This window comes from Ovis canadensis, chromosome 2 (assembly GCF_042477335.2).
Source record: "Ovis canadensis isolate MfBH-ARS-UI-01 breed Bighorn chromosome 2, ARS-UI_OviCan_v2, whole genome shotgun sequence".
Lineage (NCBI taxonomy): Eukaryota > Metazoa > Chordata > Mammalia > Artiodactyla > Bovidae > Ovis > Ovis canadensis.
In genome coordinates, this window is record NC_091246.1 from 42,298,074 (window position 1) to 42,321,980 (window position 23,907).

Sequence of the window (23,907 nt, forward strand, 5' to 3'; positions counted from 1 at the left end):
TCAGTAACTAAGCCATGTCCAGCTCTCTGTGACCACCTGGACTGCAGCCTGCCAGGATTCTCTGTCCTTACCATCTCCCAGAGTTTGCTCAAATTCATGTCCATTGAGTTGGTGATGCTATCTAACCATCTCATCCTCTGTTGCTCCCTTCTCCTTTTGCCTTCAATCTTTCTCAGCATCAGGGTCTTTTCCAATGAGTCGGCTCTTTGCATCAGGTGGCTAAAGTACTGAAGCTCCAACTTCAGCAACAATCCTTCCATTGGCAGTCCTTCAGGGTTGATTTCCTTTAGGATTGACTGGTTTGATCTCCTTGCAGTCCAAAGAACTTGTGGATCCGAAGACTTAAACCACAATGGCAGAAAGTCTGGAAATTAGGAAACACTGCTCAGTCTTTGAGGAGGTGGTGGTTCACATCCAGGGATTTTTGTGGGCAGGGACCCAGCTGATGCTCTCGCTCAAGGGCAGACCTGGGTAGATGGGTTTAAGTCACAGGAAGGTACGACTGAGCTAACTTGGTGGCAGAACTGATAGTTAGAGACATTCAAAACCTGAGGGTCAGGACTTCCATCGAAGTCCAGTGATTAAGACTACCCCCTTCCAATACAGGGGGTGCAGGTTGTCAGGGAGTTAGGATCCCACATGCTTCACAGCCAAAAAACTAAAACATAAAACAAAAGCAATTCTGTAACAAATTCAATAAAGTCTTTAAAAATGATCCACATCAAAACAGTCTAAAAAAAATCTTGAGTGTCCATCAGCAGATGAATGGATAAACAAAATGTGGTATGCACATACCATGGAATATTATACAGCTTTGAAAAGGAAAGAAACTCTGACACATGCTACAGCATAGATGACTCTTAAAGACATTCAGTTCAGTTCAGTTCAGTTCAGTCGCTCAGTCGTGTCCGACTCTGCGACCCCATGAATCACAGCACGCCAGGCCTCCCTGTCCATCACCAACTCCCGGAGTTCACTCAGACTTCCGTCCATCGAGGCAGTGATGCCATCTAGCATCTCATCCTCTGTCATCCCCTTCTCCTCCTGCCCCCAATCCCTCCCAGCATCAGAGTCTTTTCTAATGGGTCAACTCTTCACATGAGGTGGCCAAAGTACTGGAGTTTCAGCTTTAGCCTCATTCCTTCCAAAGAAATCCCAGGGCTGATCTCCTTCAGAATGGACTGGTTGGATCTCCTTGCAGTCCAAGGGACTCTCAAGAGTCTTCTCCAACACCACAGTTCAAAAGCATCAATTCTTTGGTGCTCAGCCTTCTTCACAGTCCAACTCACATTCATACATGACCACTGGGAAAACCATAGCCTTGACTAGATGGATCTTAGCCGGCAAAGTAATGTCTCTGCTTTTGAAGACATTACACTAAGTGAAATAAGCCAGACACAAAAGAACAAATGCTATGGGGTTCCATCTACTTGAGATACCTAACGTAGTCAAGCTCATAGAGACAGAAACAACGATGGTTACCAGAGTCTGGGGGGACAAAAGAATGAGGAGTTATTGTTTAATAGGTACAGTTTCTTTCACATAATGAAAAAGTTTTGGAGCTGGATGGTGGGAAGTTCATATAACAACAAGGAAATGTACTCAATGCCACAGAACTGTACACTTTAAAATGATTAAAATGGTAACAGTATGCTACTTCATCACAATAAAATATAATTTAAAGACAAACAAACAAGGTCTGCGCTATGAGATGATAGGATTCCCACCATTGACAGTGAACAAAGGGAGACCAGATATGAGGGGAAATGCATGGGCACTCGTGAGTTTGGGTGGGAGTTGGACTGAGTGGCCTTTAAGATCCTTTTCAGTTCGTAAGTTTTTATTTATTTTTAACATTTTGGAGGCATTTACTAGGCATGCATTCTCTTGTTGAGTCTCTATCAGTTTGTAAGAAAGCACTGTCCTAGTCTCCGTCTTATAAACAGGAAATGGAAGCATACAGATCTCCAGTCTGTGCTCAAGCCCTTCCGGGTTCTAAGGCTGAGGATGGGGACTCCAGAGACAGCACTGTGGTATAGCACAAAGACTGCACCGAGGGTGAAACCTAGAGGCTTGGTGACTTATATGAAGCTGCACTGAGCTAGCCAGGTCTTCCAGTAACTCCATACTGCCTCCCTACTCTTTATTCCTCCTCCCTGGGGGCATCAAATGCCCCCAATAGCTTCTGAGGATGTTAAGAAAGTCAAGATGTCCTATGAGAGGCGTAAAGCCTGAACCAACACTGACTGTATCATTATTGTCTTTCAGGGTCAATTTCTCTGAGTAATAAGCAGGAAGCAGGCTACCTTGCTATTTCCATCACAATTTTCCATGTCACCACCTCTATGTTTCTTTACTTAAAAGGTGATTGAAAATAATGGCTGGAGAACACAACTGCTTCCATATACTCAATGCCCGTTTTAATTTTATGAGCATTGCACTCTGTATTTGAGATGGTCTTTAAATGCTTTGAAGCAGACTCGACCAGCACTGCCCAATAGAAATACAGTGCCATGAATGTAATTTAAAATTTTCTGGTTGCCACATTAAAAATAGTAAAAGAAACAGAGAAATGAATGTTAATAATATATGTTGTTTATTCCAATTTATTCAATATATTTATGATGAGATATTTTATATTCTTTTTTCAAGCATGCATGCTCAGTTGCTCAGTCATGTCTGCTATAGCCCACCAGGCTCCTCTGTCCATGAGATTTTCCAGGCAAAAATACTGGAGTAGATTACCATTTCCTACTCCAGGGGATCTTCCCGACCCAGCGATAGAACCCAGGTCTCCCGAATCTTCTGCATTGGCAGGGAGATTCTTTAACACTGTGCCACAAGCTCACTTTACCCTTTTTTAATATTGTCCTTGAAATCAGTGTATATTTCATACTCACAGCACATCTCAGTTTAGATTAGGCATGTTTCAGGAAGTCTACTCAACACTCTATAATGGCCTGCTTGGGAAGAAAATTTTAAAAAATGGATACATGTATATTCCTAACTGATTTGTTTTGCTATACACCTGTAAATCAACTATACTCCAATATAATTTTTTTTAATTTTTAAAAGTTATGTTCATGCTATACTGTAGTCTATTAACTATGAAGGGGATCCCTGGGTTGGGAAGATCCCCTGGAGTAGGAAATGGCAACCCACTCCAGTATTCTCACCTGGAGGATTCCGTGGCCAGAGGAGCCTGACAAGCTACAGTCTAAGGAGTTGCAAAGAGTTGGACATGATGAGCACACACACATAACATTATGTCAAAACTGCAAACCATCATCTGACTTTGCAGGGTGGCCACAAACCTTCAATTCATTAAAAAAAAAAACAAAACACGCAATATCTGCAAAGCCTGATAAAGCAAATGCAATAAAGCAAGGTATGCCTGTATTTTAAGTCATTTTACTCTTTTATGATTCCTTATTTCCTTCACTCCACCCCAGCTCTCCTTAATTTTTCCGGTTGCCATCATTGTGATAACACGAGCACAGAGTTGAGACTCAGGTCCCCTACAAGCCAGTCCCAGGTGCCATTGCTATGCTATGTGACTCAGAATCAACATCCGCTGTGGCTTCAGTTTCCTCCTCTGTGTAACGAGGAGGTTGGGTTATTCAAGTAGTCATTCAGTCCTTCAGACAGTCAGTCAACAAACATCCAGTGCCTGGAAGCACTGACCGCTGTCCTGGGTGCTCTCTGATCGTCACTTCCTTCTGATTGCATGGTCTTCTGCTCCCTGTGACTTCTGGGTGGTTGTTTCTCTGTTGCCATGTGCTGGATCTCACAGAGTGAAGATTTCTGTTCCCCAAAGAAACCAGAGACTCCTCAGGCAGATCAGACAGTCCATGCTAGTGAATTTCTCAGTAGCAGTGGCCTCCTTAGTTGACTTTAGAGGTTTTGACCTACATCCATCTAAGCTCTTTGTAATATACCCATGGCACTGAGAGGGTAGAGGGAGGAAAAGGTGAAGCAAACAAAAAAATCCCTAAATTGATCTTCTATCTAGAAATATGATTTATAACTGTTATCAGTTAGTTCTTGGGGGCTTCCTAGGTGGCACAGTGATAAAGAATCCGCCTGCTAATGCAAGAGACTCAGATTATCTTCCCGGGTGGGGAAGATCCCCTGGAGAAAGAAATGGCAACCCACTCCAGTATTCTTGCCTGGAAAATTCCTTGGACAGAGGAGTCTGGTAGGCGACAATTCATGGAGTTGCAGAGTCAGACACGACTGAGCATGCATGCCAGTACTTGGTGAGGGGGCATGGGGTGGCTACAGAGCGATACCCTTCACCACTTTGGCAAGGAGGAACTTTAGCTTCCTTCTGGGTGTTATAGGTCCAAAGTCTGCTCACATCAGAGGTAGGCTGTCACCTGAAAGAGAGGGGAGGATGCCCAGGTTCCCAAAATCTGACTGATAATGGATTGAAAGTAACAATTTTCCAATTAAAGAAAAAAAAAAAAGAATGGACCTTGAAGGCATTCTGCTAAGTAAATGCATTGCATGTGTGGGTGCTAAGTCACTCGGTCGTGTCCGACATTTTGCAAACCTGAGTCTTTGTGACCCAGTGGACTATAGCCCACCAGGCTCCTCTGTCAAAGGGATTCTCCAGGCAAGAATGCTGGAGTGGGTTGCCATTCCCTTCTCCAGGGGAATGAACCCGTGTCTCTTACATCTGACAGGCAGGCGAGTTCTTTACCACTAGCATCACCTGTAAGTAAATAGACAGAAAAAGACAAATACCACATGATCTCATATAGACGTAGACTCTAATAAAACCTAACTCAGAAAAAGAGAACAGATTTGTGTTTCCGGGAGGTAGAGGGGAGAGGGGAATTGGATGGACTCAAAAGGTACAAACTTCCAGTTACAAGATAAATAAGTCCTGGGAATGTGATGACTACAATTAACGCCACTGTATAGTATATATGAAAGTTAGTAATAGATATAGATCCTTAATGCTCTCATCAGGAATAAAAAATATTGTGTAATTGTATGAGGTTATGGATGTTAACTAAACTTATTGTGGTAACATTTTGCAACATACATACTTCAAGTCATTAAGCATCCAGCTTAACAGTCACACAGAACTGTGTCAATTACATTTCAATAAAACTGGGGGAATAAAACAATGGGCTGTTCAGAAATGGTCTTGAAATCTGGAAGTGAAAGGAGAGTCAGAGATGGAAACCTCAGCAGCACCTGTCTGTGCAGAGAGGTAGGAAGAGGCACCCTCTGCAAAGCCTCAATGTCCCCTCCTGTGACAGCCCCCTAGAAACCAGGACACATTGGAGTCATGAGCGCTGATCCAGGGCTATATTTTGGTGCCTATAGCTGGTTTTATTGTTGTTTAGTTGCCAAGTCATGCCAGATTCTTTTGCGATCCCCATGGACTATAGCCTGCCAGGCTCCTCTGTCCATAGATTTTCCCAGGCAAGAATACTGGAGTGGGTTGCCATTTCCTTCTCCAGGGGATCTTCCCAACTCAGGGATCGAACCCGTGTCTCCTGCATTTGCAGGTGGATTCTTTACCTCCAAGCCACCAGGGAAGTCTGCCTTTGGCTGGGCAGTTGTGTAAAATCCTGTTACTTATCTTGTTGCCCTGAGAAATCTGATTCATTTGGTCTCCCTGGTTCTGGTTGTCTGCTCACTAGGTCACCATCTGGTCACCCTTTGGTTTCTAGGAGGATTAGCTCACCGAAAAAGGACACGTGAGGCCCCAGCACATTTGTTTCTCACTGTGATTCCTGGGTAACTTGGCATTGCAGTCCAACACATCAATTTGGGGAGTCTGATAAATACAAATCAGCCCCTGATCATCAAAATACTCTCAAGGCACCAACAGAAGCAGGGCTGCTGAATCTGGAAGTCTGCAGCTCATACCCTGGACTGTGTGATCAGTCACCGTGTGTCAATGAATGCCATTTAGCAGGAAGTGGCTGTGTCTCCAGTGGTCACCCTCAGATTGTTGTTGTTCGATCACTCAGCCATATCTGAGTCTTTTGTGACCCCATGGACTGTAGTCTGCCAGGCTCCTCTGTCCATGTGATTCTCCAGGCAAAAATCCTAGAGTGGGTAGCCATTCCCTTCTCCAAGGGATCTTCCCAACCTAGGGATAGAACCCGTGTCTCTTGCATTGGCTGGTGGATTCTCCACCACTGAGCCACCAGGGAAGTCCCACCTCCAGACAGTGGCTTATTATCTGACACGTTTTTGAGCACTGTCTTAGCTGCTAGACACTGAGTTGAGTTTGGGGGAACACCAGGCCCCTGCTTCCTTGGAGCCTCTGGTTTTGTTTTCTAGAGCAGATTTCAGAGAAATTAAAATAACAACCCTTTCTGACCTCTCCGCAAACCTAAAAACTACCTTTTTTAAAAAATAGGTGCAGATCAAAGGGAAGTTCTGCAGTTCTCTTTTGTTACACCCTGGGGTTTTGCTGACATGAAGGTTGTCATTTAATGAGTGCTTCTCTACGACGGGGCCTCTCTTGAAATCTGGCTCCATCTTTGCTGTTGCTGCCTGGGCAGAGGAGAAAGTAATACAGCTGGGCACTCTGAAGCCCGGTAAGGACCCGCTGGGAGGCAGGAAGGGAGAAGTCCAGTGCGTGAGCACACAAGAGACAGATCCTCTCTAACCTTGAGCCATTACGGAGTAACCAGGGATCCAGCTGGGTTCAGAGGTTTTCATCTCGTTCAGATGAACTCTGCTTGGACATGCCCAGCCCAGCTGATGTCCTTGTGCAAAGAGCCTTTCATGGGCATTACGTGGAAGCCGCTGGCAACCCCATCACTTGTTTACATACCCTATTTAACCTCCCAAGAGGCTTCTACAGGGACGATCTCAGCTTTATTTATCTCCCATGGACCTGACAAGTCACTCTGCGTTGATTAAGGGAAGGGTGGGTTCAGCCCTGTATCAGAATCTATCTACTTTCAGGCCAGAGACACATGTATGAAACCAGATGTCTCAGAGAGGTGGCGGGGACAGTAAGATAAGCTGGGAGTGACCTGCAAAGGAGAGCACACCCATCCCCAAACCCAGGCAAAGAGAGGCTCTTAAAGGGACCACATGAGCTGTGTTTGTTTCCCAAATGTGCTTTGATTGTTCAGAACATTCAAGGAGATGACGGTGCCCTGCAGGAGACTGACTGTCATACAACGTAGCTAATTGAGGACATGGCATTGTCTGGTGGCAACTAATAGCATGTGTCCTTTCCACATTCCCTAGGAGATGATTCCTTAAGTGTGGCCGTTTTAAGTAGGCAATTTAGAAGCTACACTTCGAGGTATTGTTGAAATAAAGCAGAGCTGTGTACGAATCGCCTCGTCCTTGACTTCCCTCATCCTTGACATCCTTAAGAATCCACTTGCCAGTGCAGGGAACACAGATTCGATCCCTAGTCCAAGAAGATCCCACCTGCCATGGGGCAACTAAACCCATGCACCACAACTACTGAAGCCCATGTGCCTAGGGTCCATGCTCCACAACAAGAGAAGCCACTGCAAAGAGAAGCTTGCACACTGCAGCTAGAGAGTAGCCGCTGCTTGCCACAGCTAGAGAAGGCCCGCGTGAAGCAATGAAGACTCAGTGCAGCCAAAAAAAAAAAAGAATTGTTTCATCCTGAAATACAGATTCTCAGGTACTTGCTCCCAAAGCTTGTGATTCAGGTCAGGGAATGTGCATTTATATAATCAACTCTCTTCACCAATACGTCCCTGGTGCCCCCATATACATGTCAGGTGATTCTGACATGCACTCTCAGAGGACCCCACTTTGAGAAAGTCTGTGAAAAGGGCCCTGGGCTCATCAACTGAAGCCGTGTATTTGAAAAAAGCCGTGTGACCTCAGAGAAGTCCATTCACCTCTCTGGGCCTCATTTCTGTGTCTATGCAATGAGGGAAGTGATCTTCAGACCCTTTCCAGGACACATATTCTAGGAGTTCAGGCATATTCACAATATCCCCCCAAGGCTGTGGTTGTTCTGAATCTCCTAGAATGGGAACCAACCTTCAGACTGAGCTTACCCTAAAGGGGAACAGTTGATAAACCAAAGAACTTTCTCCTGTTCTCTTACAAGGATTAGGTCTCTTGGGAGAGACAATTGTTGTTTAGTTGCTCAGTTGTGTCTGACTCTTTGCGACCCCATGGACTTTAGCCTGCCAGGCTTTTCTGTCCATGGGATTTCCCAGGCAAGAATACTGGAGTGAATTGCCATTCCCTTCTCAGGGGATCTTCCTGAGCCAGGGATCAAACACGTGTCTCCTGCACTGGCAGGCAGATTCACTACTGAACCACCAAGGGAAGCCCAGACAGAGACAATATGATACTTCATTTTAACACAGTCACATTTGTTTCCAAGTAACTCTAAGCACTTCCACAGGCATCATTTATTTTTGCCTTTTCTAAGGCTGGGAAAGGATGAGCTTCCTCATTTACTGAAAAAGGACTGAGGCAAAGGGAGATGGGAGAGGCAGCCCGTCTATCCCTAACTCCTATGCTTTCATTTCCATCCTCTGAATCTTCAGAGCAACAACATCAACTCACTCGGAGCCACCATCTGCTCTGTGTCTGCTAGCGATGAACATCGTATCTCTCTATGAGATACCTGAACAGGCCATCTCTCTGCTACAGCATTCTGTGAGTTTATCTCACATGAACACATGGCAGGAGCAATTTGCACAGTTCCTGTACTCTTTAGAGTAAGCACAATCCTTCTGAAAGAAATTTGAAACTTCTGTCCTTTGTGTTTTTATTAGATTTGGTCGCTACCACCCCCAGCTAACTGATAACATCGAATGGAGCCTTAACTTCCTGACTCAGAACCTTGGAATGTAGTTCTGAATCATCACTTCTCTGTGTTGCTGCCTGATTATTGCAATAGGAGGAAAAATGGCACGTGCATAAGAAAAGAACTTACCTGTGATTCCTGAGGTTCGTAGCTCCATTTCATACCCTCTGTTCCCTTCCCCTTTCTGGTTTTACAAAGAGTAGGCCTGAGATTATAGGTCTAGCTCTGTATGAACCCTCTTGGACTCCCACCTTACTCAGATGTACAAGGCTATTCCCAGGTGGCTCAGTGAGTAAAGAATCTGCCTGCGATGCAGGAGACTCAGGAGATGCAGGTTCAATCCCTAGGTTGGGAGGAGCCCCTAAAGAAGGAAATGGCAACGCTTTCCAGTATTTTTGCCTGGAAAATCCCATGGACAAAGGAGCATGGCGGATTACAGTCCACGGGGTCACAAAGAGTTGGACATAACTGAGCACAACACTTGTATGTGTGTATAAGGCTGTTCGGAAAAGGCAATGGCACCCCACTCCAGGACTCTTGCCTGGAAAATCCCATGGACGGAAGAGCCTGGTAGGCTACAGTCCATGGGGTTGCTAAGAGTCGGACACGACTGAGCAACTTCACTTTCACTTTTCACTTTTATGCATTGGAGAAGGAAATGGCAACCCACTCCAGTGTTCTTGCCTGGAGAATCCCAGGGACAGTGGAGCCTGATGGGCTGCTGTCTGTGGTGTCGCACAGAGTCGGACACGATTGAAGCGACTTAGCAGCAGCAGCAGCATAAGGCTATTACTTACAAAGGCTTCATTAATAATCACCTGCTGTATCTTGGGAAATTCTTGTATAAGATCACAAAATTTTCTAGCAGATGCTGTACAATTGCTATAAGGTTATGGTTTTTGTCTTCATTTAGAATTATTCGATCACCTGGGTTGGGAAGATCCGCTGGAGGAGGGCATGGCAACCCACTCCAGTATTCTTGCCTGGAGAATCTCATGGGCAGAGAAGCCTGTCAGGCTACAGTCCATAGGGTGGCAAAGAGTCAGACACAACTGAAGCGACTTAGCACATGCCTGCATTTCATCTATTGGTAGCTCAGTTCTGTGGCAATAGCCCTGTGCCAACAGCTAAAGCTTTGATCTTGATAGACATCACTGTTTTACAAGAAATAATCCTGTTCTTTCTTCTCTACCTGTATCACCTTCCAGGCTTGCAGCCAGCACTTTCAAAATGTCCCTGAACACCAGAAAGAAGAGGAGGGGAAAAGGCGGATTGTGAAAAAGCCAGAATAGATGCCATGAAGTTTGTATGTTCTTTTATCTGAGGCAATCCTCTTTGTGTGAGCCCCATACACTGATTATTTTACAAACAATTCCAAGAAGTTGACTTCTAAAGCCTTAGCAGGAAAGACAGTGTTGCTATAAGACAGATCCTGACAATGTACCATATGGCAACCTTTAGAAATAGCAAAGTTGGAAAAGCTGAAACTTGATGCTCTTTTCTGTTGAAGAAGGCAGAGAAGTACCTAAAACATTCTAGACAGTTTTCTACTCCAGATCATTACAATGTAAAAATGTAAAAGAGATGAAAATCTCTCCGCTATTTGAGAAGTTTCATCCCCAGAAAGTAGCTAAATTTAACCGTGGTTAAACATTGATTGTCAGTAAATCTTAAGTCTCTGGAGTGTCCTGGTTAATGGAACATCGGTGAGTTAAAAATAAGAGCTATTTCCCCTGATCCCCCTAAACTAAGCTAAATAATTCCCAGAACCTTTTTCTCTACTTCCACAGTTTGGGGAATGTACCTAATTTTGCAATAAAACATGCCAGTCTTCCCAAACACGTGCTATGTATTTAAGTTGGTGGGGGAAGAAAGGAGGGTGTATTTAAAGGTAAGGTGATAGACAGGGAGGCCTGGCGTGCTGCAATTCATGGGATCGCAAAGAGTCGGACACGACTGAGCGACTGAACTGAACTGAACTGAAAGCTAACCTTTCAAGAATTTTTGAACTTTCAACAATCCTTGACACATAACTGGTTTCCTATTGCAAATGTGATGGGCAAATACTGTGAAAATTTTAGGAAAAAAAATATGTATTGTTGTTTAGTCACTAGGTCCTGTCCAACTTTTTTTTAACCCCATGGACTATAGCCCACCAGGCTCTTCTGTCAGGGGTATCCTCCAGGCAAGAATATGCCTGTGGGCTGCCATGACCTCTTCCAGGGGATCTTCCCAACCCAGGGATCAAACCCAGGTCTCCTATGTTTCCTGCATTGGCATGCAAGTTCTTTACCACTAGCTCCACTTGGGAGGCCCTCCAGAACCTTATCATTGTATATTGATGTATTTGTGTGCTGTTTACATAAGAGGCATTATACTATAGGTGTGATTTTGTAATTTAGCAGTATTTTTGGAATCTAATTGTGTTGCTATATTGACCAAGTGAATTTCTTTTAACTGCTGAGTAGTATTCCATTGTATTACTATACCGTATTTTATTTATTATCCTCTCTCTTTTTAGTGGATACTTGAAAGTGTTAATCGCTCAGTTGTATCTGATTCTTTGCGATCCCATGGACTGCAACCTGCCAGGCTCCTCTGTCGTTGGAAAATTCCAGGCAATATTTCTGGAATGGGTAGCCATTCCCTTCACCAGGGGATCTTCCTGACCCCAGGATTGAACCTGGCTCTCCTGTATTGCAGGCAGATTCTTTACCATCTGAACTACCAGAGAAGCCTGAGTGGATATTTAGGATTGTTAACAATTTTTCACTACCTCCAACAAATTGCAATAAATGTCCTGTGTGTCTTTTATGTGTTTCAAGACTCCAAATTCCTACAAAAGGAAATTGTGGATCCAAGGCTATGCCCACGTTGCCTCTCAAGTGGCTCCACCGTCTTGAAGTATGAAAACAGAATCCAGAAGTTCCCAATTCTCAGCTGTCTCAATAATGCTTCACCTACCAGACATCTCAAAATGCTCAGTATATTAGGTATACAATGGTATCTCTTCAATATTTTCGTTAGTAGACGCCTGATGAAAACTGTGTTCGAGCATCTTCTTACATGTTTTTCCTCTTTTATGAATTGCTTATTCATATCCTTTGCTCATTTTTCTAAAGGGTGTTTATCTCTTTGTTTGTTTGTTTTCCTACATATATCTGTTATACCCATTCTTTGTTATATAAGTTGCAAAATTTTCTCCTAGTCTTCAGCTTGCCTTTCATGTTGTTTGGGATGTCTGGTTTTGTTTTGTTTTAAAATTTTTTTTGAATTATAGTTGATTTGCAATGTTGCATTAGTTTCAAATATACAGCAAAGTGATTTGGCTATACATATTTGTGTATATATATTATATATATATATGCACTTCCCTGGTGGCCCAGTGGTAAAAAACCTGCCTGCTAATGCAGAAGGCATGGGTTCCACCTCTGGGTCAGGAAGACCCCCTGGATAGGAAGTGACAACCTACTCCAGTATTCTTGCCTGGGAAATCCCATGGACAGAGAAGAGTGGCAAGCTATAATCCTAAGGGTCTGAAAAAAGTCAAACAGGACTCAGTAACCAAACAACCACAATATATAAGTATATATATATTCTTTTTTTCTCTTCCATTATAGGTTATCTCAAGATATTGAATATAGTTCCCTGTGTTATATAGTAAGTCCTTGTTGGTTATCCCAGAGAAGGCAACGGCACCCCACTCCAGTACTTTTGCCTGGAAAATCCCATGGACGGAGGAGCCTGGTAGGCTACAGTCCATGGGGTCGCTAAAAGTCGGACAAGACTGAGTGACTTCACTTTCACTTTTCAGTTTCATGCACTGGAGAAGGAAATGGCAACCCACTCCCGTGTTCTTGCTTGGAGAATCCCAGGGACGGCATAGCCTGGTGGGCCGCCGTCTATGGTTGATAATCATGTTTGTTTTCTATGTTGGGGTATCTTTTATTTTTCAGATGCTTTTTTTATACTTTAGATAATATTTATTCATTAATTTGATTTAAATTATTAGGCCTTTTACTGTGTGAGTTTTGCTTTCCATGACTTATTTAAGGTTCCAAATGGCAACCCACTCCAGTACTCTTGCCTGGAAAATCCCATGGACGGAGGAGCGTTATAAGCTACAATCCATGGGGTCGCAAATAGTCAGACACGACTCAGCGACTTCACTTTCACTTTCACTCCCTGGGATCATAATGATATTTTGCTATACATTTTGCCTAATATTCTATAATTTGTATTTTTGAAGGTTGAAGTTTTTAATTCATCTAAACTGTAATTTTGTGCTTTTATTTATTTTATCTATATATATCCAATTCTCTCAATACTATTTATTAAATAGCCCATTTTTCTCTATTGAATTGAAATGCTTCTATATTGTATACCAATTTCCTAAGATTGTTTCTGAATTCTTTTTTAAATTATGTTTTTTTTTTACCTAGTTCTAGTCTAGTCTTACAACAAAATGACACTGATTTACCTGCTCTGCAGTGTGTTTGTGTGTTTGTTTACAACTTGCATATATATCTATATCTATATACATATCCTGCTGCCCTTACTGAAAAACTGCAGCAGGAAAGTGTAGGTACAATCTGAGAGTCACACAATGGAATATAGCAATTAAAAGAAACTGAAGTTGTTCACATCAACATGGATAAACTTCCCAAATGTACCACTGAGTAAGAAAAACAAGCTGCATAAAAATGTTGTGGAGAATACCATTTATATAAAGCTCAACAATATGGAAAACAATATTCAACGTAGTTCAGGCAGTGGCAACAGCAGGAATACATAAACAGTATAAACTAAAAGGAAATACATGTGAGTGATAAAAATCAAATTCAGAATTAAAGGTGGATTTGCCATGAAATCACTGCCTTGTGTACCTGAATGAAGCTATGAGCCATGCTGTGTAGGCCCACCCAAGACTGACAGGTCACAGTGGAGAATTTTGACAAAATATGGTCCACTGGCAGAGGGAATGGCAAACCACTCCAGAATCCTTGCCGTGAGAACCTCACGAACTGTATAAAAAGGCAAAAAGAATCGACCCCAAACGATGAGCCCCCCAGGCCAGAAGGTGTCCAACATGCTCCTGGGGAAGAGCGGAGGACAGTTACTAATAGCTCCAAAAAGAATGAATTGGCTGGACCAAAGCGGAAATGACACCCAGTTGTGGATATATCTGGTGACGGAAGTAAAATCCGATGCTGTAAAGAACAGTATTGCAAACTCAGGGGGATGATGAGGGACAGGGAGGCCTGGTGTCCTGCAGTCCGCGGGATGGCAAAGAGCTGGACACGACTTGGTGATTGAACAACAACAACTATGAAGCTTAAGCTCCGGCCTCTCACTTACACAGAACCTTTGCAAGGTCCTGTACTTGAATTCAATTTTGTAATTTTGTACTTGTTTTTTCAAAGAGGCTCTCCTTTCCCAAGTGTATTAGCCTCAGGCCTATCCCTAGAGGAGGATAAGGAAGGAGATTGGAGGGAAGAGACAAAGGAGGAGGGTGAGAAGAGGAGAGGGATGAGTAGGGGAGGGGAAACGAGGGGAAAACAAGTCTCTCCCCAAAGATGCTGGCTCCCCAGTGCCTGCCCTGGAATTGCTGTCCAGCTCTTGGGCGCCCGTGCCTGATGGCATGTTTACTGTAAACTGGAGGATGGGACAGTTCTTGGATTTTACTCGATTGACAGTCCAGGACCTTGCACAGCTCCAGGCCTGGAGGATGTGGAACAGAAGCCACGTGACAGGGAGAAGTTCCCAGGAGGGCTGGGCTGCTATATTTCACCCTCAGACCATTCTTCCAGCTCTGGTATGCCATGTACACCAACATGGAGCACACAGAATGCAGAGCGTGGCCAGGAGTTCTTCAGACCAGAGGCTGAGTGCTCCTGGGTTATGTCCAGGAGAATGGTTTGGGACATGAAGCCACCCTGGAGCCACATTTCTGCTCCAGCTCCAAATGTCCTTCTTTTACTCAAAATGTATACCATTGAAGAAAGAACAAACTAACCAGAACAAAAGAGTTATTGTAACAACAGCAACAGAAATATACACCTTGAACACCTTTCCATGTAATGAAATATTCTTCTACAACATTTAAAAAGAATTTATTGACGTATAGTGGACTAACAACGTTATATTCACTTCTGCTGCACAAAAAAGTGACTCAGTTATGCATATGTATACATTCTTTTGCATATTCTTTTCCATGGTTTATCACAGGATATTGAATATATTAATGGTTCCTTGTGCTATACAGTAGGTCCTTGTTGTTTATCCATCCTACATGTAACAGCTTGCACTGCTAATCCCAAACTCCTAATCCATCACCCCCACACACCCTCTTCCCCTTGGCAACCACAAGTTTGTTCTCTTTGTGGGTCTGTTTTGTTTTATAGATATGTTCATTTGTGTTGTATTTTAGACTCCACGTATAAATGATATCATATGTATTTGTCTTTCTCTTTCTGGCTTATCTCACTTAGTATGATCTCTAGGTCCCTCTATGTTGCTCAAATGGCATTATTTCATTCTTTTTAATAGCTGAATAGTATTTTATTGTACAGAGGCTTCCCTGGTGGCTCAGACAGTAAAGAATCCACCTGCAATGCAGGAGACCCAGGCTCGATCCCAGAGTTAGGACGATCCATTGTATATATGTACCACGTCTTTTTTGTACATTCACTTGTCGATGGACAATTCGGTAGTTTTTGTGTCTTGGCTATTGTGCACAGTGCTGCTATGAGCATAGGGGTGCGTGTATCTTTTTGAGTCATGGTTTTGTACAGATATATGCCCAGGAGTGGGATTGCAGGATCATATGGCAACCCTATTTTTAGTTTTTTGAGAAACCTCTGTTTTTGAGAAACCTTTGGTTCCCAAAGTAGCTGTGCCAATATGCATTCCTACCAATAGTGTAGGAGGGTGCGCTTTTCTCCACACCCATTCCAGCATTTATTGTCTTCTATAAAATTTTTAATGGCTACACAGGACATGTCAAAATTGATTAAATGGTCACTACTGAGCACCGAAGAATTGATGCTTTTGAACTGTGGTATTGGAGAAGACTCTTGAGAGTCCCTTGGACTGCAAGGAGGTCCAACCAGTCCATTCTGAAGGAGATCAACCCTGGGATTTCTTTGGAAGGAATGATGTCAAAGCTGAAACTCCAGTACTTTGGCCACCTCATGAGAAGAGTTGACTCATTGGAAAAGACTCTGATGCTGGGAGGGATTGAGGGCAGGAGGAGAAGGGGATGACAGAGGATGAGATGGCTGGATGGCATCACAGACTCGATGGACGTGAGTCTGAGTGAACTCCGGGAGCTGGTGATGGACAGGGAGGCCTGGCATTTTGCGATTCATGGGGTTGCAGAGTTCGACATGACTGCGTGACTGAACTGAACTGAACTGATTGAGTCACTATTATTAGATATTTAGATTGGTCCTAGTCTCTGCTCAATGCAAGCATTGCTATAACGGAACCCTAGCATATAACCCTAAGGAATTCTTCAGAAAAAATTCTCAGAAGTGAACTTCCTTTGTCAAAGAGGCTAAATATTCTCAAGGCTTTTGAGATGTGTTGCCAAGTATACTATCAAAAGTCTACATCAGTTCACACACACTTCAGTATAAGAAGCCCGTATGAAACTGAAACCAATGCTAAACATTTACATTGAACAAAATTATGTTGTCCACTGGATAGATTTAAAAATAGCACCTCATAGCTTTAATTTGCCATCAGTCCAAGATTCAACTGCCTCATGTTCATTGGACGCTTGAGTTTCTTCTGAGTTGATTTACTGAGTGTGCTTTACTCTGAGTGTGAGTTTCTTCTGAGTGTGCTTTACTCTGTCCTCCATTGAGACATTCCTCTTTTTCTTATTGATTAGTAACAACTTTTCATATGTTATGACATTAAGTCTTTTTCATGTATGTTGTTAATGCTTTCCTCTTTGTTTTGCCATTTGCCCATATAGTTTATTGTGGTTTTGACACCTTGTTCAGTTGCTAAGTCACGTCCATTTCCATGGTTTCTTTTTGAAATTTGGGGGGACTCTCTTTTTCTCCAAAGAGTTAGTCATTTCATGAAAGTCACCTCTTTTTCTTAAGCAGTTTTTAAATGGAACTTTAATTATATACTTACTGAGTCTCTTTCTGGATTTTTCTGTTTAATTGATGTGTATTCTGTTGCCAGCGTTATGTTAATTATTGTAATTACAGTGTAGGCAATTCTAGTATTATGGAAAGTTCTCATTTCTTTTCTTTCTTTTTCTTTTTTTTTGTGTCAAGATTAGTTTGGTTGTCCTTGTGTGCATATTCCTCCAGAATCATTCTGGCATTGCTCCTTTTTTTTTTTTTCTTTACTTGTAATATTATGAGCATTAATGATTTTTCTGAAACCCAACATGGCCCTGACCAAAACATGTGGTTGGAGAAGAGAGAACTATAACAGTTACCAGGTTAGGTAAGATGTTATAGATTTTTCGCTCTAACCATTTCCAAGTAACCAGACCTTAAATTCCTCTAATATGTTCCAAAGACCTACCACCCATGGCATAAATGAAAACTTTCTGTGTAAAAGGAGAGATAAAGAGAATGGAAGGACATATGGGTAGAAGTAAAAGAAAGAAAACAGAGTCTGAGATAAGAAGAACACAAAGACACAGGAAATCAAAGTGCTGCAAGGAGCCTGAAAAAATGATCTATGGTTTTCATTTTTTGATCATCATTCAGTTTTCATTTCTATAAACAAAAACTCTCTATGTTTTTAAAAAGCCACTGAAATTTTTTATCTGTCCCCTAATTTATGATGTATAGGACTGACTTTTCAGAGAGTTACAAAAGAACAGAATCTTGGTGTTCATTTCCTGCCCAGTGCAGGAATCCCCCTGCAGTACTTCTCCTAGGAGTGGCTGTCCAGCCTCTGCTTGGTTGCTGCCTGACCCGGCCCTGACTCATCGAGCTCATCTCATGTTTAAACAGCCTAATTACTAGAAGGTTCTTGCTGCTAGAAATTAAAAATCTGTCTTCCAGCATTCCTCTCCCCAACCCTTTGCCCTGATTCTGCCTTTCTGAGCCAACCTTGGCCTTCACTGCTTTGGACTTGGCTCTCCTGTCCCCTCCAGTTTTATCTTCCCTGGACTTGTGATTGCTGATCAGTCCTTTTGAAACAGAGTTCTTGATCTCTCCACATCCCGGTCTCTCCTCTGGAAGTATAAAATAGACAGCATTTCTTTTAAAGGTGAAATGCAGAAGTTAACAGAATTCTCCAGATTGCACCTGACCAGTGCAGTAAGTTGGGAGAACTTCATTCCTTACTTGGCATTTTTTTTCAAATGGATACACCTCAGGTTACATTCAGGTTTAAGATAACAAGACTCAAGCTTCAGTTGTTCAGCCTTAGTCAGGGAAAAATAAGGCCTTTCCCTGGTCCTTTTTACCTAAGCAAGAGAACAGATTTCACAGGTGAAATGAACTTTTTTCTTTAATTTTTATTGGCGTATAGTTGGTTACAATGTTGTGTAGTTTCTGTGTGTGTGAGTGCTCAGTTGTGTCCAACTCTTCTAGACCCCATGGATTGTAGCCAGCCAGACTCTTCTGTCCATGGGATTTCCCAGGCAAGAATACTGGAGCAGGTTGCCATTCCCTTCTCCAGGGGATCTTCCCGACCCCAGGATCGAACCCACATCTCTTCCATCCCTGCATTGGAAGGCAGATTCTTTACCACTGCATCACCTGGAAGCCTGTGTTAGTTTCTACTGCACAACAAAGTGAATCAGCTGTACGTATACATACATCCCCTCTTTTTGGGATTTCCTTCCCATTTCGATCACCACAGAGCACTGAGTAGAGTTCCCTGTGCTATCCAGTTTTATGCAAATTAGTATATATATGTCAATCCCAACCTCCCAGTTCATCTCACCACCACCCCTTCCTCCTTGGTATCCCTACATTTGTTCTCTATATCTGCATCTCAAAATGGAGTATTGAGTTCAGTCAGTTCAGTTCAGTCGCTCAGTCGTGTTCTACTCAGCCATTAAAAAATATATATTTGAATCCGTTCTAATGAGGTGGATGAAACTGGAGCCTATTATACAGAGTGAAGTAGGCCAGAAAGAAAAACACCAATATAGTATACTAACGCATATATATGGAATTTAGAAAGATGGTAATGATAACCCTGTATGCGGGACAGCAAAAGAGACACAGATGTATAGAACAGTCTTTTGGACTCTGTGGGAGAGGGCGAGGGTGGGATGATTTGGGAGAATGGCATTGAAACATGTATAGTATCATATATGAAATGAATCGCCAGTCCAGGTTCGATACATGATACTGGATGCTTGGGGCTGGTGCACTGAGACGACCCAGAGGGATGGTACGGGGAAGGAGGAGGGAGGGGGATTCAGGATGAGGAACACGTGTATACCTGAGGTAGATTCATGTTAATGTATGGCAAAACCAATACAATATTGTAAAGTAATTAGCCTCCAATTAAAATAAATAAATTTATATTTTAAAAAATGAACTCTTAACAGACTTTAGTGAAATTGGGAGAAGTCTTTAAAGCCAAGAATAAGGGCGGTAAGGAATGGTCTTCCCATGTAAAAGCGGGAAGAGTCCATGTTGTGGAATTTGGGGAGCTATGAAAACTTCAGTGCCCACAGAAAGCCGGTGTTTGCCCACCAATGAAGAAACCCCTGGATGCCTCACTTGTGGGGGTGCCTTACTCCAGGCACAGGTCTCTGCCCAGGCAGTCAGAAAATTGAGTTTTTGCCACCTTTCAGTCTTTCCTCTCAGGACTGACTGGAAGCAAGGAGAGCTTAAATCTCTGCCTTATCTATGCCAATGTGTGTGCCTTTCTGTACAAAATGGAAATTACTACTCGGGACCCCAATTATTCTGAGTCTGGTACCCTTTGAGTCCTGCAGAGCTTCAATCAGGCCCTCCTGGCCACTTCTCATGAATCCACAGAGAACCTGACTCCAGAGATGCCCACCTTGGGCTCACCTTTCCATTTCTCTCCCCCATGGAGCTGCGCCATCAGCATCCCAAGCCGACTGCGCAGGTGTGGGCAGGAAGGAGGCTGTAGTGACCCTGCCATTGAGCTCTGGCCCTGAGGCTCACAAGCCACTGCAGTGGGGGCAGAGCAGGAAACTGGCAGCCTCACTAACCGGGTGTGATTGGGCCTTGCCTGCTGCCTCCAGACCCGGAAAAATCTGGCATACTCACAAATCAGCTCTACTTGAAATCCAGGAAGAGGTGTAATTACAGTGCTCAGGATCTCAACTTTCTGTGTTGCCCTGAATCCTAGCATACAGCATAGTGAGTGACGTCAGAAAATAAACACTGGCTTTCCAGGCAGGGAGGAGGCCGGATACCCGAGGGAGGAGGGGACGGTGGAACCTCACTGAACTTCCATTGGCGGAACATGAGCATGTGGTCCTGAGACCTAAGATCTTCCCTGAGCAAGAGCGCACAGACGTTTACTTCGCTAATTTATTGTCTGTCGGCCGAGTCCATCCCACCTCTGCTTTCTATTAATCTAATCTCTTAGAAGGTAAAATCCAGTTTGGAATATGTTACATACATGTCATACACTGGTAGTCCTGGCAAGTAAAGTCACTGAAAAAACACACGGCTGCCAGTTTTATCTGAATGTTTGCTACCATATAAGGATAAGAGGTGGTGTTGAATGCTGTATTTTTTAAAAAATTTAACTGTAGGATAATTGATTTACAATGTTTTGGTCTCTGCTGTACAACAACGTGAACTAGCTGTTAGTATACATATATCCCCTCCCTCTTGAATCTCCCTCCCACCCCCTAGGTTGTCACAGACCAGGGGCATGAGCTCCCTGTACTATACAGCAAATTCCCATGGGCTATCTGTTCTACATATGGTTATATATATGTTTCGATGCTACTCTCTCACTCCATCCTACTCTCTCCTTACCCCACTGTGTCCAAAGTCTCTTCTCTATGACTGTGTCTCTGTTGAGCAGTGCTTTCTTGTTTTGGTCTGGCTGGCTAGGAAGTAGATCTCTCTTTGCAAAGTGTACCATCTTGAGCCCTGTGTGTAGTCCTGAGCCTCAGGACGGTCAGATGAGAAGGATGTGAGTGACGAAAGAGAGCCATCCGGGATCCAGGCTCCAGGCTGGGTCCTCCTTCCTTCAGGAACTCTAAGCCCTTGGTTGGGGGACACCCCCATGCCCTCCTCCCTTACCCCTTAGCCTCCACTAAGGTTTGAAACAACATTTGCTAAATGCTTAACTTTTCCTCTGCATATAAGTTAAATAAGCAGGGTGACAATATACAGCCTTGACGTACTCCTTTTCCTATTTGGAACCAGTCTATTGTTCCATGTCCAGTTCTAACTGCTGCTTCCTGAGCTGCACATAGGTTTCTCAAGAGGCAGGTCAAGTAGTCTGGTATTCCTATCTGTTTCAGAATTTTCCATAGTTTATTGTGATCCACACAGTCCAAGGCTTTGGCATAGTCAATAAAGCAGAAATAGATGTTTTTCTGGAACTCTCTTGCTTTTTCCATGATCCAGCGGCTGTTGGCAATTTGATCTCTGGTTCCTCTGCCTTTTCTAAAACTAGCTTCAACATCAGAAAGTTCACGGTTCATGTATTGCTGAAGTCTGGCTTGGAGAATTTTGAGCATTGCTTCACTAGCATGTGAGATGTGGCAATTGTGCGGTAGTTTGAGCATTCTTTGGCATTGCCTTTCTTTGGGATTGGAATGAAAACTGAACTTTTCCAGTCCTGTGGCCACTGCTGAGTTTTCCAAATTTGCTGGCATATCGAGTGCAGCACTTTCACAGCATTCATCTTTCAGGATTTGAAACAGCTCCACTGGAATTCCATCACCTCCACTAGCTTTGTTTGTAGTGATGCTTTCTAAGGCCCACTTGACTTCACGTTCCAAGATGTCTGGCTCTAGATGAGTGATCACACCATCATGATTATCTGGGTTGTGAAGATCTTTTTTGTACAGTTCTTCTGTGTATTCTTGCCACCTCTTCTTAATATCTTCTGCTTCTGTTAGGTCCATACCATTTCTGTCCTTTATTGACCCCATCTTTGCATGAAATGTTCCCTTGGTATCTCTAATTTTCTTGAAGAGATCTCTAGTCTTTCCTATTCTGTTCTTTCCCTCCATTTCTTTGTATTGATCACTGAAGAAGGCTTTCTTATCTCTTCTTGCTATTCTCTGGAACTCTGCATTCAGATGCCTATATCTTTCCTTTTCTCTTTTGCTTTTCACTTCTCTTCTTTTCACAGCTATTTGTAAGGCCTCCTCAGACAGCCATTTTGCTTTTTTGCATTTCTTTTCCATGGGGATGGTCTTGATCCCTGTCTCCTGTACAATGTCACGAACCTCCATCCATAGTTCATTAGGCACTCTATCTATTAGATCTAGTCCCTTAAATTTATTTCTCACTTCCACTGTATAATCATAAGGAATTTGATTTAGGTCGTACCTGAATGGTCTAGCAGTTTTCCCTATTTTCTTCCATTTGAGTCTGAATTTGGTAATAAGGAGTTCATGATCTGAGCCACAGTCAGCTCCTGGTCTTGTTTTTGTTGACTGTATAGAGCTTCTCCATCTTTGGCTGCAAAAAAATATAATCAATCTGATTTCGGTGTTGACCATCTGGTGATGTCCATGTGTAGAGTGTTCTCTTGTGTTGTTGGAAGAGGGTGTTTGCTATGACCAGTGCATTTTCTTGGCAAAACTCTATTAGTCTTTGCCCTGCTTCATTCCGCATTCCAAGGCCAAATTTGCCTGTTACTCCAGGTGTTTCTTGACTTCCTACTTTTGCATTACAGTCCCCTATAATGAAAAGGACATCTTTTTGGGGTGTTAGTTCTAAAAGGTCTTGTAGGTCTTCATAAAACCGTTCAACTTCAGCTTCTTCCGCGTTACTGGTTGGGGCATAGACTTGGATAACTGTGATATTGAATGGTTTGCCTTGGAGAGGAACAGAGATCATTCTGTCGTTTTTGAGATTGCATGAAGTACTGCATTTTGGACTCTTTGGTGACCACGATGGCTACTCCATTTCTTCTGAGGGATTCCTGCCCACAGTAGTAGATATAATGGTCATCTGAGTTAAATTCACCCGTTCCAGTCCATTTTAGTTCGCTGATTCCTAGAATGTTGACATTCACTCTTGCCATCTCTTGTTTGGCCACTTCCAATTTGCCTTGATTCATGGACCTGACAATCCAGGTTCCTATGAAATATTGCTCTTTACAGCATCAGACCTTCCTTCTATCACCAGTCACATCCACAGCTGGGTATTGTTTTTGCTTTGGCTTCATTCCTTCATTCTTCCTGAAGTTATTTCTCCACTGATCTCCAGTAGCATATTGGGCACCTACTGACCTGGGGAGTTCCTCTTTCAGTATCTTATCATTTTGCCTTTTCATACTGTTCATGGGGTTGCTTATTTAACTTATATGCAGAGTACATCATGAGAAATGCTGGACTGGAAGAAACACAAGCTGGAATCAAGATTGCCAGGAGAAATATCAATAACCTCAGATATGCAGATGACACCACCCTTATGGGCAGAAAGTGAAGAGGAACTAAAAAGCCTCTTGATGAAAGTGAAAATGGAGAGTGAAAAAGTTGGTCTAAAGCTCAACATTCAGAAAACGAAGATCATGGCATCCGGTCCCATCACTTCATGGGAAATAGATGGGGAAACAGTGGAAACAGTGTCAGACTTTATTTTTTGGGGCCCAAAAATCACTGCAGATGGTGATTGCAGCCATGAAATTAAAAGATGCTTACTCCTTGGAAGAAAAGTTATGACCAACATAGATAGTATATTCAAAAGCAGAGACATTACTTTGCCAACAAAGGTCCGTCTAGTCAAAGCTATGGTTTTTCCAGTAGTCATGTATGGATGTGAGAGTTGGACTGTGAAGAAAGCTGAGCGCCGAAGAATTGATGCTTTTGAACTGTGGTGTTGGAGAAGACTCTTGAGAGTCCTTTGGACTGCAAGGAGATCCAACCAGTCCATTCTGAAGGAGATCAGCCCTGGGATTTCTTTGGAAGGAATGATGCTAAAGCTGAAACTCCAGTACTT

At 43.0% G+C, this 23,907-nt stretch overlaps 1 long non-coding RNA gene across 9 annotated transcripts in view; it reads left to right on the forward strand.

Moving 5' to 3' along the window:
• LOC138432592 (uncharacterized) overlaps positions 1-23,907 on the forward strand; it is a 77,379-nt gene that overhangs the window by 15,691 nt on the left and 37,781 nt on the right. For 7 of the 9 annotated variants that reach the window (XR_011253908.1, XR_011253906.1, XR_011253902.1 and 4 more), the window contains exons 2-3: positions 8,763-8,937; positions 10,003-10,100. This is a non-coding gene — a long non-coding RNA (uncharacterized lncRNA). Of the gene's footprint in view, positions 1-8,762; positions 8,938-10,002; positions 10,101-11,619; positions 11,788-23,907 lie in introns of all 9 variants that reach the window. The other 2 variants (XR_011253903.1, XR_011253901.1) reach the window with 1 other exon arrangement.